Genomic DNA, 15924 nt, shown 5'->3' on the forward strand with positions numbered 1-15924 from the left:
TGTTGTGGATTTTCGGACATCTAGGTGGTGTGGGTGATATTTTGAATTCTGGCGAGATGTCCGAAGGTGAAATTCAGCAGCCGGGATTAATCCAAACAATTCATCGGAACATTCCCCGTGATAAATTCTGTAGAAGATGCAGAGCGATCCAACATCTCTACGCAAAGCCAAAGGATCAAGCAGATCGGAAAGGGCCTGATCGTCGATAATTCGAGTCGCTCTACGTTGGATACGGTAAAATGGAAGGAGCTGGTACTGGGGAGCACACGCCCAGAGGTGAGAGCAGTACTCCATGTGTGGCCGAATTTGTGCCTTGTAGAGTCTTAGACGATGGGCCGACGTGAAATACTGTCTTGCCTTGCTGAGCACACCGAGCTTTTTTGATGCCAATTTGGCTTTGCCTTCCAATTGACCGCGGAACTGAATGAGGCTTGAAATATCGACGCCAAGTATTCCGATACTAGGTGTGGCGGCTAACGGAATGTTTTCAAATCGTGGAGATACGACAAATAGGGTTTTTTTAGCAGTTAACGCGCAAACTTGCGTCTTTTTGGGGTTGAAATGGACTAGGTTTAGCCGGCCCCAGTTCGAGATCTTGTTTAACGAAGACTCGATTTCAGACACAAGTTTGTTCCGGTTTTCTTCGATATTTTCCCGAGAAATATTAGCAGGGCCGGTGTATGAGGTGTCTACGGTGCTATCGTCTGCATAGCAGTGAATGTTACTGATTTGCAACAAGTCATTGATATGCAGAAGAAACAGAGAGGGCGATAGAACGCAGCCTTGTGCAACACCAGCATTGACGAATTTTAAGTCGGGGCATGCACCGTCGACAACGACTTTGATGCTCCGAACTGCCAAAAAACTGGTAATCCAATTGCATAATATACCGGAAAGCCCATAGGAAGGAAGCTTCGAAAGCACTTTGTGCCACACGCGATCGAAGGCCTTCGCTGTGTCCAGACTGGCTGCTAATGCCTCCTACTTGCTCTCAACTGCTTCCGCCCATTTATGAGTCAGGTAAACTAGAAGATCACCGGCTGAGCGACCCCGACGGAAACCGTACTGGCGGTCGCTAATCAGCTGGCACTCCTCTAGGTACCGCAGGAGCTGGCAGTTTATATTGGACTCCATTACCTTGGAGAACAAGGAGGTGATGGCTATAGGCCTATAATTGGACGGGTCTGAGCGGTTGCCCTGTTTAGGGATCGGATGCACCAAAGCAGTCTTCCAGGAGTTCGGGACGACGTCGAATGCATAGGATTGCCGGAAAAGACGCGTTAAGACTGGCGCCAACTCGGGAGCACAAGTCCGTAGCACGATTGGATGGATGCCATCGGGTCCACTCGACTTATGAATATCCAAGGAAAGAAGTGCTTTACGAACTGCACTTTGCCGGAATTTAACATCCGGCATCGTGGTATCATAACGCGGGATTGTTGGTGGTGAGTTTCCTCGGTCATCCAGAGTCGAGTTCGCCGCGAAGAGAGAGCCTAAAAGATCAGCTTTCTCCTTCACGGTATGGGCCAATGACTCACCGTCCCTGTGCAAAGATGGAAAAGAGGGCTGACAGAAATTGCTCGGGGTAGAATTTCCAAAATTCCTTCCTTAGTGGGTATCTACATAATAAAACGATCCTACTTACAAAATTTTATGGTCCTTTAACTACTACTTTAACTTTAATAGGAGGAAAATTTATATTTTACATATATAGATGGTTAACCTACTGGACGAGATAAATATAAAAGAAATTTCAGCAAATCTATCTTGTAAGAAACAAATTTGATACTCGGTGCTCAAACCCATCGCAATGAAAATCGAATGACGGTGATACTATTACTTTTAAATCAAATCAAAATATACTTTATTCAAGTAGTCTCTTTGGATCGTTATGTCACAGGATAAAATTAAATATAAGGCAATAACCAGTTTAAATTCTAACGAAAAGAAACTGAGAAGTATTTTTCTCGTATGAAATAAATTGTCCAATATATACCTAAAATTTGTGTTTGTTCCATTGAAACAGATTCAATATGTTGCCAACAATTGAAGTATAAAATGGATTAACACAGAATGATTCTGAATTTGACTACTTTTTTTATTCAATTATGAAGATGACAGAGATGTTATGTCCCTGGCTCACTCACTCTCCAAACCAGAACACAACAATGAGGCTAAGGCTGAGATGATAATGATGATGATCAACATCATCGTCTCATGCATCATCTAAAATCTATATTATACATTAAAATGGTCCTGACATCGTATTAAATATTGAATTCATAATAAAATCGCTGTTCTATAGCTTACTAGTTATCGTCCGCGGCTTTGCACGTGTTTTAGGTGTTAGCTGTTAGGTTTTAGGGTATAAAAAAGTAGCTTTGTTCTTCCTTGGAATTTAAGTTTGCTTCATAACAAATCTCATTAAATTCGGTTCAGTGGCTTGGCATTGAAATAGCAACAGACAGATAGACAGAGTTACTCTCGCATTTATAATATTAGTATAGATAACCCGGTCGTAAAGTTTTAAGCACACACATCGCTTATTCCATTCCAAACAACAATACATTTTATTGTTGATGTTGAATTGCTCTTCATATTATGCTAAGTCATCATCATCCACCCGTGTTTACCTACTGCCTGATATAAGCTTCTATATTCTAGGGCTCGCTTCAAAGTCTAATCTTCACCTCTCATCCTCTTTTACGTTTATCAAGTTGCAGTCAAGTTAAGAACTCGTCTACCATATTGGTTATCGGTTCTTTGGCAGCAATCATCAGCTTCCTGCTAATTCAGCTTGCTAATTCTCTGAGCCACTGGTTAGAAACTTTTCTGTATCTAGCTGGGTGACCTTGAAAATATGAACCAGTCGCACCGTGAGTTTCCACGTTTCGGCTCCGTATTTCATTGAAGGGAGAACCTGTTAATTAAAGACTTTTGTCATTAGTATTTTTGAAATTGTTGAGGTAATAATGAATTATCCCAATTGGTTATAAAATTACATGGCAAGAGAACCCGTAGAATTACAGGCAAAGCGAACACTTTAATTCTGGCTTTTTATCTTTAGTCAGCGTTTCTAATACATTTAGGAACAAAATTTCTTTGAGCGTGACAATAAAATTTCAAGGTCTAAGTCATGATGAACGCTTCAGTCACACGGTGAGTTTTCACGTTTCAGCTCCGTATGTTCATAGAACGGCGTTAATTAATGACTTTCATCTTTAAGTTTTTGAAAAAGTTAAGGAGAAAACCTGATGAAATAAGGAATTAGGAAATTGGTTACAAAGTTATATGGTATAAGCTCGTAAAATTACAGGCAAAGCGAATAAATTATTTGTAGCTTTTTATCTGTTGTCAGAGTTTCTAATGATGTAGAAACAAAACTTCTTGGAGCGTGAATATAAAATTTCAAGGTCTTAGTCGTGCTAAACGCTTCTGAAGTAAAGAGTTTCTTATCACTTTGTTAGTACTTCAATTTGTTATCAAATTTGTATATGAAGATGTACAGGTATAATTTGTTTTTGTTTTGAATGGGTTAGAATAAAATAAAGTGATTCAAAAATTTTAATTAGGCGAGAACTCCTTAGACATCAGAAACCATGTAAAGTACAAATTTAATGTTCCACAATTGACCATAGACACCCTCTCGTCTTAATAAGAGTTGGAGATTCTTACCATTCAGCTCCAATTCCGGATACTTTGGCATCATATGATAGAATTACATCTGATATGTCCAGCATTCTGTGTAGTTTCCTGTCACTGCATAGCACGAAAAGAATTATAAGCACAAATTAAGAATCAGTAACGCCAGCCCAGGATTTAACCTTTGTTTAAGAATCATGTGCTAAATATATTATGAATTATAAATACTGAATGCCATATATATACACAATTTTTTAAATATCATCTACTTAAATCAATATCATGCATTTTTCATTTGAAAATAAATCCGTATCAGAACTTTAGGCTTCCAATTAGGCTGTATCTCGATGCACATTTCTTTCATTCAAAAAACACTAATAATTAAAACTAGATCCGTCCAGTACTTCAAAATTCAAATTGAACATCTATCGCGAGATACTGAGAACAGCGAAAAAACCGCAATTATCCAGAGCATATTCGCACAGGAGAAAATTGAAGTCAGCTTGATTAAATGCGTGTATTATTAATATTACGTAAAATTTTAATCATAAAAGAAAATGTAATAATCTTTCATCGTTCAAAATTAATGTTGTGTATATGAACAAAATATAGTAGATTAATTTCAACCACTGAGATATTATGAAAATTTAGGTTGTAAAGTTTTTATTAATTCAACATTGCAAATAAAATATTAAAGCGTTTTGTGTATGCATTGCTTCAATTTCTTTACAATTTCAAATGAATATAATTCGATAGCTTGCAAGGTTTGCTAGTCAAAGGAAGAAGTCAGTGAACACATGTATTTGATTTACAGACTTCCGCACAAAAACATAGTCTGATTAATATTAAAAAAAATTAAATAACATAAGTGAACATATGTACATACAACAGTCACCGACGGAAATTCGAAACGTCCCCTCCATGACTTTGGAAACCGGAGTATTTTCAATCATGTCGATAGCTCGATAATTACGTAATTGAAACTAAAACAGTTTCTCATAATTATATGTATAGAAATTAAACCATAAAAATATGTACATACATTTTTATTCATATATATATTCTTATTTTAATAAAGATAGCGTAATGGATGTTAGTCACGGGAAAGCTGACATTATTGTACTATTTATTACGAATCCACTTAAAGAGTAACGTTTAATTTTCTTTAATACGACTTATAAAAAGTTATTAACTCAATGCCCATTTCGTTCAGCAGTTACATTTATCCTGTACAAATGTACTCAACGTGATAAAATATCACATTAAATTAAAAACACCAGTGCGAACGAACCTGCTCGAAAACCGGTTGTATCCAGTAAATTCCGGATCATTCTACAACTCCGTCGCCATATTTCGTGCGCCGCGTGCCGACATCGCGTAGCGGCGAAATTTAATTCCAAGGCGCCTTGCGCTCAGTTTGAGCTCAAAGCGAACATTTCATACACCGCATGAGCTATAATAGTATATACCTGCGGCAATTTTAAAAGACAAACCGGCGTGTTGTTTAACCGGATTAAAGTAAAACTACAGGTCATTTTCATTCAACGTCGCTAGCGTGGAATTACGGGATGCTTTGGGAAAATTTGTTTTTGAATGGTAGTCTCCTCAAAAATTGTCAAATATGTATAAGTTTTTATATCTAGGATGGATACTCTCTTCAATTTTCAGCTTTATAATTGTTTTTGGCATAAAACTTTGGAAATATCGTACAGAAAAATGTGTACGAAGACGGAGCGAGCGAAAAACTATAAAATATATGTTAGATTAATTGAAACAGATAGAGTACTTAATTGGTACATTGGCATTGAATAATGTTATTGGCATGATTGAATTATAATAAATGAAAGTATTATGAATGCATACTACGCACAATCAACACTAAATATTTAGTAGTGTCAGACAAACTGTTTAAAACTGTATAAGCGATTAATTCAATACTGAGTCTAATGTCATTTTAAAGGCATTTAAGTTTGTTTTTGTTTTACTTTATTTGATTACTTTTTATATAAAAATATATATATTAAGAAGTAATTGTTATAGTATATCCTTAGAGTTAGGTCTTTGTGCAAGCCAATCTGGGTATAGCTAGTATAGTATCAGCTAGGTACAAACTATTAATCATATAATCTACCGCCAAACTGCAATATATAGTATTGTTGTGTTCCGGTTTTAAAGATGAATGAGCTTGTGAACTATAGGCACAAGGGATATAACATCTTAGTAGTTTTATCCAACTAGTTTGTGAAAGCTACTACGGTGATTGGCTATGCAAGGAATGATTACAATTTCTTATAGTTTCCATTTCTATGAGAAGTGGTGACCACTTACCATCAGGTGGTCATTGCACGTTCGTCTACGAATATCTTAAAAAATATCGTATATAAAGAGTTTTACATAATATTTGTAATTATTATTCAGAGTTAATTTAAATTCATTTGAAACTTCACAAGGAGCTTTGTTTAGAATTTATGTTTTAAATAGAGTGTCTGTCTATGATTCGGGCCTGACGAAATAATTTTTATTACACTTATTTCTGTATCTTTAGTACAATGGATTCATATTTCTATTGTATAGTTCTATTTATTATAATTTTACTTATATAGATGGATATGTTTTATATCGTAACTACATTTTAGGAGAGAATTTTGGCAGTTATTTTTTGTGTACTACTTTCTTTATGAGAAGAGAGAAATAGTATAGAATAAAAGATTAATTAATAGTCAACCTCCTTTCATCAATATGATTTCTGCTGACATTGGAAGCCATAGTTGAATTCAAATAATAGAGAACGTTATTACGCGATAGAATTGAATGACATACACGCGCGCCATCAGTCTGACAAGAAATATTAATGAATTGCTGAATTTTTAAAATAAATGAATAAAATTAAATTTTAGTAAAATTTCGTGAAGTAAGCTCCAAATTTTTAAGCATAGGCATTTTTTTTTTTTGATTTAGAGTAAATAAAAACAACATTTTTAATGTAGAGGTAAATTCAGTTAAAAATAAAATATTGTACGTATAACTGTATAATGATTTAAAGGGTTAAGCTTGGCTTAAAACTAAAAGTGTTTTTTTTTAATACAAGTAAATCATGAATTGTTTTTTTAATTATTTTATTTCGTAATATAGCATATTGAGACAAAAACTGGGTATTTACACAGAATCTATGGCTCAAATTAGTGATTATTAATTTCTATTAGTTTTATATTTACAAACATAAAGTTTTGGTGCTTACCACATTTTTTTATTCAAGAACCCTGCGAACTTCAACCAAAACGAATATATGTATAAGTAAGTATAACGAATATAAATCAATCAAAATAAAGAGACTCTTAGCAAATACATATTGTAATATATACTTATAAATGTAAACAAGATTGAAAACTTTAAAAACATCGTCTCCGTTTAAAATATATTACATAATGGCAAGATAGCCTCCCGGGGATCGCATGCTTCAAGAAATACGCATTTCTGGTACAAATGTAGAACGGCTTAGTTTAAGCTGGGATTTGGAAATATAAGTATAAGCTTGGAATTCGTTTTATGTCAGTAATGGATCCTGTTTAATATCTCAAAATTTCTTGGGAATAAATTAAAAGCGTCTATCTTAAACATATTCAGCGAACTAGACAAATTTTGACTTATAATGACGATGTCTGATTCAGAAATTATTATAGAGTCAATTTCAGAGAAGTTTCTATAAGTTAATTTGTCGATCTGTTTGAGTACATTTATTTAGGCTTTAAAGAATTTTATTTTATTATGTAAACACCGCTACATAGGTTAAATTAATTTCAAATCAATTTTCTTAGAAACTCGACAGACGTTCCCTAGCAGCCGGACGTAACTTAGAAATTTGTGATTAATTAGTAACATAAAATAATTAATCTTGATAACAGATTATGAGAGAATATCGTGTTTAAGGATGAAGACGGTGGACGAAAATGTTTTTCAAATAACGCGTTCCATGTTCAATATTACCATAGAGTACAGAATTTATCACGGGGAATGTTCCGATGAATTGTTCGGATTAATCCCGGCTGCTGAATTTCACCTTCGGACATCTCGCCAAAATCAAAATATCACCCACACCACCTAGATGTCCGAAAATCCATAACAGCGCGATTTTTAAGACATTTTCTGCCTCGCACAACCAATCTGTGGAACCAGCTTTCGCTGGCGATTTTTTCGAACCGATACGACTTGGGAACCTTCAAGAAAATAGCGTACTCTTTCCTGAAAGGCCGACAACGCACCTGCAAGCCCCCCGCTGTTGCAGATGTCCATGGGCGGTGGTAGTCACTTTCCATCAGGTGAGCCTCCTGCTCGTTTGCCACCTCTAACATAAAAAAAAAAAATTATGACCTACTTTTAAATAATTAAAAAAATAGTATAATAAATTAATGAGCACTACAAAGATATATTATTCTTAAAAAGGTATTTAAAGATAAGATTATTTCATTACGCGACTTCAGTCCAGGTGGATCACGTTTGACAGTTTTCATCCGAGACATGCAGGTTACCTCTCCTGACTTCCTTACCATTTTGCCTGTGGTTAAGTATTCATGTTTATATTGAAATTCAACGGATGTTTTCAAGCTTTGCCTTCTAAATTTAAATCATATGATTAAGAAGTTATTTTATTTGAGGAAGAGATTGATTTATTCTTTTGGTTTACTTATTTTTTTGGCAGTTCACTTCGGTAAAATCAATTACCGGTATAGTTTTACATTAAATTTTAGTCCGTTACATGACAATTCAAAAGTGCAAGTGCTTATAATATAATAGAAGAATCAAGTGGGCTCTTCTATACATAATATTTGAGTCCACTGGAATACAGAATATTTTAACTTTATTATGTAAATACCTTTAGCACCTGAGCAATCTAAAACAAACAAAGCTTCGTGTTGTTATGTTCCAGTCTAAGTGTGAGTGCAATTGAGAACAGAAGAGACATACCCGAGTAGGAGTCCAGCGGATTAACAATTTATGAGTATGTTGAGTATTGCTATGTTAATAGTTATATGGGTCTTCTCGATATATTTGATTAGGTATTTTATTAACGACACGGAGGATTTTATTTAAACATACAAAAATTAACACAAAAATGACAAAAATTATAATATGTGGTATTAAATGTAGTTATAAAGTAAAATATGTAACTCGTAAACAAAGTTGTTGCATTATAAAAATGACAGTAGTGTTAGCTCTTAAAAGATGAAGAGATGTGTAGAAAAAAATATCCTATCGCTGGGCAAAGATTTCTCCTGAGTGAAAAGGCTTTGAGGTTTTTTCATTACGCTCCAGTGTGCGTTGGTGGCTAAACATGTGGTATATTTTGTTCCGACTGAAAAAGCTGAGTGCGAGATGAGTTATGAATGCAAATCAAGAATATGAAAACTGATTGGTGCTTGCGGGCCTGACCACATAACGTTCTCATAAGATTCAATTGATACACTTTCCAACAGATATGAGCGCCCATAGAAATGTACCGCCAACCTTAGGAACTAAAATAAGGACATCTTAGTTTAAGCATACCTTACCCTTTGAACCGAAACACCGGTTTTACAGTAGAATGGGGGATGAGTGATTGGTATCGTCCGACGTGCTTGAACAGTTCTACCACCAATAAGTCATTGTTTTAGCTACCTTTAGTGTCATTTTGCTCAAAAACCCTTAAGAAATATCTAAACAATTTAATCTCTAATTACTCTTATTCAATAAAGTTATCCACACTCGTTTTAATCAATTGATCTTAGATTACATATAATTGGATTCCTTTAGATTTAGAGTCGAGACTGTAAAATATACAGATAATAGAATTTAAAACAAAACTAAGGCTTAAGGGATTTGTTCAGTTATATTGTGCAGCAGACAGTGTTCAGTTACGTTTAGTGTTTCTATTCTTTACAGTAGACTTATGACTCGATAGAATACGTGAATGTAGTTTTGGCTTCGTTTATACTATTTTTTCATTATTTTTTTTTAATGATTTAGTTTGACGGGCTATCAAATGGGCCACCTCATGGTAAGTGGTCATCACCACCACATAAACAATGTTGCTGTAATAAATATCAACCATCCTTTCTTACATCGCCAATGTGCCAACCTTGGGAACCAAGATGTTATGTTCCATGTGCATATAGTTACACTGGCTCACTCACCCTTCAAACCGGAACTCAATAATACTGAGTACTGCTGTTTGGTTGAAGAATCTGATAAGTGGTTGGTACCGAGACGGGCTTGCACAAAAGTCCTACCACCAAGTAAACTGATTTGTATACATAGGTTCAACTCAGTGTGTTGTTTGTATTGTATGTTGTATGTATCAAGCAAAAAAGTAATCTATATTTGATTACTCTTTCAAGCAATACTTTTAACATAAAGATTATTTCGGATCTGTTTGGATTTTGCATGGGCTTAGGCTCGGGTTACAACGCAGTACTGATTAAGAACATAAATTGTGAATACTACCGTCATTGTAAATCTGTTTGCTTTTTTTTTATATTGACGATTCAAAAATGCTTTAATGTAAAGATTACTTACATTTTTTTGATCTGACTTTGCTTAGTAGTGAGACATTAACGATACTTTTTAGTTCTATCCTGTTTTATATAAGACTGGCCAGCTAAGTTTGACTCGCGGAAAGTAAACAGAAAAAAATAAGCGTTTTTATCAGGAGACGTAATTGGTGTCATCCTATTTTTAACAGATGATTGAAATATCTCTAAATTAAAACTCAGGTTCTTCTCATCCTTTCAGGATTATGTGCAAGTCTGTTTGAGTACTCTTACTCGACATCATACTCACTTATCACTTTTTCGATTGCCCCTAACGTACATCCTGACTTTTACTTTTTATCGTTGAAGAGTATTTGAGTGAAATTGCAAACAATAGAGAAACATAATATTTGTTTTGATTATTACTAGTGCAAAGTTATATTTATAAATGGTCAACTTCAAGGTCATTGCTCCCTATCAGCGAGTGGCCCATTTCCTAGTATGATTTTCAATTTGAATGAAATAAAAAATCAAAAATAATAAAAGTCAATCAAAACATTAAAATTCAACGATTATCGATAAAAATTAATAATATGACAATGAAAACGATATTACACGACGTAATTAAAAACCACAAAGCCCGAAGCCTTTCCGTAGATATCATGTAACAGTTCGTTAATCTGCAAAATCATAGACAATGTCACTGAGGCGTTCTTTTAAAACTGCGGCGCATTCGAGAAGAGTAATGTTATTAACGTGAGCAGGAAACCTATTAGGACATATTTGTTATGTATTGTTTATATTAAGCTTGCCTTTGACCGCAGCCTCGCTTATGTAATCATAGACTTTTCATGTTATCGTCGTTTTTCAAACTTTTGCATGTAATCTTTCACCTGTATAATGTTCAAACTTTTGTTTAGAGTTCCCACTTATATAAAACGGTTTATCTATCTATCGAATCAAAAAATAACGATAAACCGTAACGTTATAGGTTACGAAGTGAGTGTTTGAACGGTTAATATAACGAGTCGTGCTGTCGCTAGCTACACGCACCCAACCGCGTTTCCTTTGAGTTTAACGTTACAAGTCGTACAGTTCGACGTGTCGTTATAATCAGATGGTAAAGTTAAGGTAACAGCCTACAAAATGTTGCTGGATACACTTGCGGCCGATTTTCATTAAACATTTATAATATAATTGAAATTAAATGACGACCTCCGTGGTCGAGTAGTGTGTACACCGGTTTTCAAGGGTACGCCACTCCGAGGTCCCGGGTTCGATCCCCGGCCGAGTCGATGTAGAAAAAGTTCATTAGTTTTCTATGTTGTCTTAGGTCTGGGTGTTTGTGGTACCGTCGTTACATCTGATTTCCATAACACAAGTGATTTAGCTACTTACATTGGGATCAGAGTAATGTATGTGATGTTGTCCAATATTTATTATTATTTATTTACTCAATTGTATAATTTGCAATATTCTTACTAAAGTCTGATATCTTTGTTGCGATTAAAAGTGATATATAGCTAAGTGTTCCCCTCGCAACATACACCTTACACATATTTTAGCACGACTCGTAACATAACGTTACGGTTCGTGCTCGTCTTGTAATACAATAATATATTAAGATCAACCACTAGCTTTAAAATGATAACTTTTAAGAATATGTTACAATGCATTGTATACTTCAAGACTTCGAAATAACAGTTTATGCTGTAGGTAAATGAAGCGTGACAATTTAATATTTTGACATCGTCGATGTTAAAAAATATACAGACGCAAGCACCAGGTGCATCTGTGTATGGTGTACTTCTAGCACCATCTGTAGTCCGTTTTGTTTGATAAATGCTACTATTCTATTCCAGGTCTAGGTATTATATTTGAATATTCAAAATAAAGCGCTATTGTAAAAAAAATATATTATATTATCATATATTGTAGAACTCGCAACAATATGTTTCGAAACTATTTCAAATTCAATGTACATTCCACTGTTAGTAACAGTTCTGTTACATGAGAATGTGATTAGCTAAAACAAACAAACAAAAACTTCTTGCTTTATATTATGAAATCAACTTATATGTAAATTTACATTTAAATGCCGAATGCCCTTAACTTACACCAAACTTTGAGTTTAATCCACGGCTGTGAAACAAAACAAAGCGTTGACTATATTTATAGATAAATAATTATATAGGTATGCTGTTAAACTAACTTGACATTTATTAGCAAGGGTATAAATTCTAAACTTCCATAATCGCTATAGCATATAATAAGAACGGCTGTGCATTGTACGGATTTTAGTTAGAACAATACAGTGCGTGTATTCATTGAAAAATAATGTTTAAATTTTGACGAATAAAATAAATATTATACCTAAGCAGTAACAACATCTACAAGATGGATATATTAACTAAAATAGGGGCTAAATCGAAATGTCAAGGATCAGATGGCCCATGAATAAAATAAAGTAAATTAACAGCAAGGGAATGACTCACTGTTGTGCTCAGGCCTCGATTACGAGCGTATTCCACTACGCTATGATGGAATACAAATTAAGCAGAATTCACTTGTTTTTTTAACCCCTGAACACAATGTAAACAATAAGTTGAAAACTCAGTAGTACTCGCTCATGTTGAAATTTATAATCTTCGATTAATTCACGTATTCAGGCCGATGCTCTCTTAGCTCGTGTATACATAATTGATTAAATATTAATTATGTATGCTTATATACACAGTATACCAGTAAATAAATTGATTACCTCAGTTACGTGTAGTAAATATTTTTTATTGTAGTTGAGTGTGAATGCTGATGTCCAAAATGCATCTAACGAGTTTTCAACGTTACTAATTGCGAGACTAGACGTGTAATAACTCACTTGCAACTCATAAAAATAAAATTAAGCTGGTTCATTCATCTTTCACACCAGAATACAATACGAAGCTTTGTTGCTTCGTCAGGGAGTTGTGGGCGAAACACCACCTCGGACAATGACGTAATATTATAACAAAATTGAATCTTTACCATTTGTAGAAGATTTTTAGAAAATAAAGCTTAGCTTAGAAATAAATAGTGAACGGTTTCCTTTTATAAAAAATATAATTTGAATTGCAATTGACAGTAAAGTAAATTTCTTTCGACAATATTCATTTATATGAACGTTTTAAGAATATGATTTATTTTATCTTCTATGTCAAATGTGAAATTGAATTTCGTGTTAATTTTATAATTTCAGCTATAATTATTTTAAAAAAAAAAAACATTTGAAATACAAAAACGTCGTTGGGTAAATATATTTTTTTATACCTTTTTTCCTTATTAGTATTAACAATAAAATAAAATAATATATAGCCCGTGGAAAAGAAAAAACGCTTAAGAGCCAAAATTACACGGTTTGAAAAAGAGTTTTATAGTTTTTAGTTTAAAACTCATTTTTCAAAAGTTATCACTGTTCCGATTTTGGCGCTTTGGCTCTTTTCTCAACTGAGATTATAAACTTCTTTATAAATAAGAATAAATATTTGTATGTTTGTCTTCTACGCGTTCCTAAACTATGAGGAATTCTGGGTACACAAACGAAGCCGCTGACCCAAACAAACAAAATTTTTTTCTTTGTATATTTGTTTTTGACAAAGTCTTATGTGATCCTTAATCTACCCAAGCGAAGCTGGGACATGCAGCTAGTTATATACTTTAAAATATACAATATGAATTGCAATTGACAATAAAGTAAATTTCTTTAAAGTAAAATTTACTATTTTACTGCCTTATTCATCTGGCTACCTTATATGGCTGCAGTTCGAGCTCCGTGTCCAGGCAATCATACCTAAAATCAGTAACGAAGTCGAAAATTTGGAGCCATAATACTTAAGTCTGTCTCCGACTCTGCAGGGATGCAATACGTATCTAACCAAAAGTTTCACACTGACGTAAATCTAAGTCGTGAAGCGGAATCACGACTAAGTTCACTATTTATTGTTTTAAAATTAATTCGTTCAACTATTATAGTTTCCTTTCGTAACATTATAAATGTAAAAGTGAGTTTGTTTATTTGTTTTTTTAGTTACGCTTTCACGTCTTAACTACTCAATCAATGTCCACAAAATTTTGCATATAAATTATCAGCGGTACAGAAACCGACAAAGGGTACCCGTTACATGTCCCCCATTCAATCGCGCGTGAATTTGCAAGCAATAATACGCTTATTAGTGTATTAAAGTTATGCACGTGTTAAAAATTATCTAAAATATAATCTCCAAAATCTACACACTAACCATACTTTTGCGGAATATATGTACTTTCAATCTGTACAGTTATTCTACAAGAACTCAAAACTCACCACACAAAACGACAGTAAAATATCAGCAATGATATACGATTTATACAATAATATTAACATTTGGAGAATATATCCATAAACCGTTTCGCTGTAAATCGGCGAATAATCTCGAGGAACAAAAGTTTTGACTTTTTAAAGATTATCCCTGCTGGATAAAAAAGATATATTAGAGATTACTGGTGGTAGCATTACGTTTTAAACAGTTCTGTAAAGTGATTTTATAAGTCTATTTGAATAAAGCTTATTTATTTTGATTTTGACGAGCGTAGAATTACAACTCATGGAAATAGGATACACTACTACATATATATGAACTACGATACATATATCAGGAAATCAAAGATATATTTAGGCTTAACAATTTCATACATAATCAATATATATATATATAATAAAAATATTATAATTCAGGTGCTCTCCAGCATATTATGAAATTTTTGTTCAAAAATTATAAAATAGGCAAAAAGATTATTTGACACTTAAGAAATTAATAAAGCAGGCAAAAACTAAGAAACTATGGGAAACTCTTAATAAAATATGCTTTACTTCTAAAATTAAACAGCATAGTTCACAATTATTACTGAATGATTCTACTACGCTACAAGCATGCAACAATATAAATGAGTTTTTTGTCAATGTCGGTTCTAATCTACCTGACAAAATTAATCATAATATTGATGATACAATTTTATCTTCACTCGCACCCTCAGCAAATAACCTATCCTCTTTTGTTATGGAACAAACAGATTCTGATGAAATTGTTACTATTATTACGCTTACGATCAAATTCCACTACTGGTTGGGATGGCATTTCATCAGTCATACTTAAAAGGTACTCACAAACTCTGGCACCTATCCTATGTCATATTTTTAATCAATGCTTCCACATGGGCATCTTTCCAAGATCATTCAAGAAGGCTATAGTAATTCCTATATTCAAATGTGGAGATGTGAAATCCATAAATAATTACCGTCCTATTGCAATTTTGACAGCCTTATCGAAGGTTCTTGAACGTTTAGTTTATAAAAGATCTGTTTGCTATATCGAACAATATGATCTAATTTCTTCCAAACAATTTGGTTTTAGGAAAAATAAAAGTACAACAGATGCCGTCCATGAGCTTACCAATTATGTAGTCGAACATCTCAATAACGGACATAAAGATTTGACCAGTATTCCTAGACCTTACCATTACCTTACAAAGCATTTGACACCGTTTCTATTCCCACACTCCTATCGAAACTTGAGAGACTAGGTGTTAGGAGTACTCAAAACAATTTTTTTCGTAGCTATCTTACTAATCGTTCTCAAATTACCAAAATCAGCAACCATGTTAGTGATGAGCTGTCGATTTGTTACGGCGTTCCACAGGGTAGTATTTTGGGGCCAATTCTATTTCTTATTTATATAAATGACCTTTGTGGAATGCATATACTCAA

The sequence above is a fragment of the Vanessa tameamea genome, chromosome 15 (assembly GCF_037043105.1).
Source record: "Vanessa tameamea isolate UH-Manoa-2023 chromosome 15, ilVanTame1 primary haplotype, whole genome shotgun sequence".
In the NCBI taxonomy this organism is placed as follows: Eukaryota; Metazoa; Arthropoda; class Insecta; order Lepidoptera; family Nymphalidae; genus Vanessa; species Vanessa tameamea.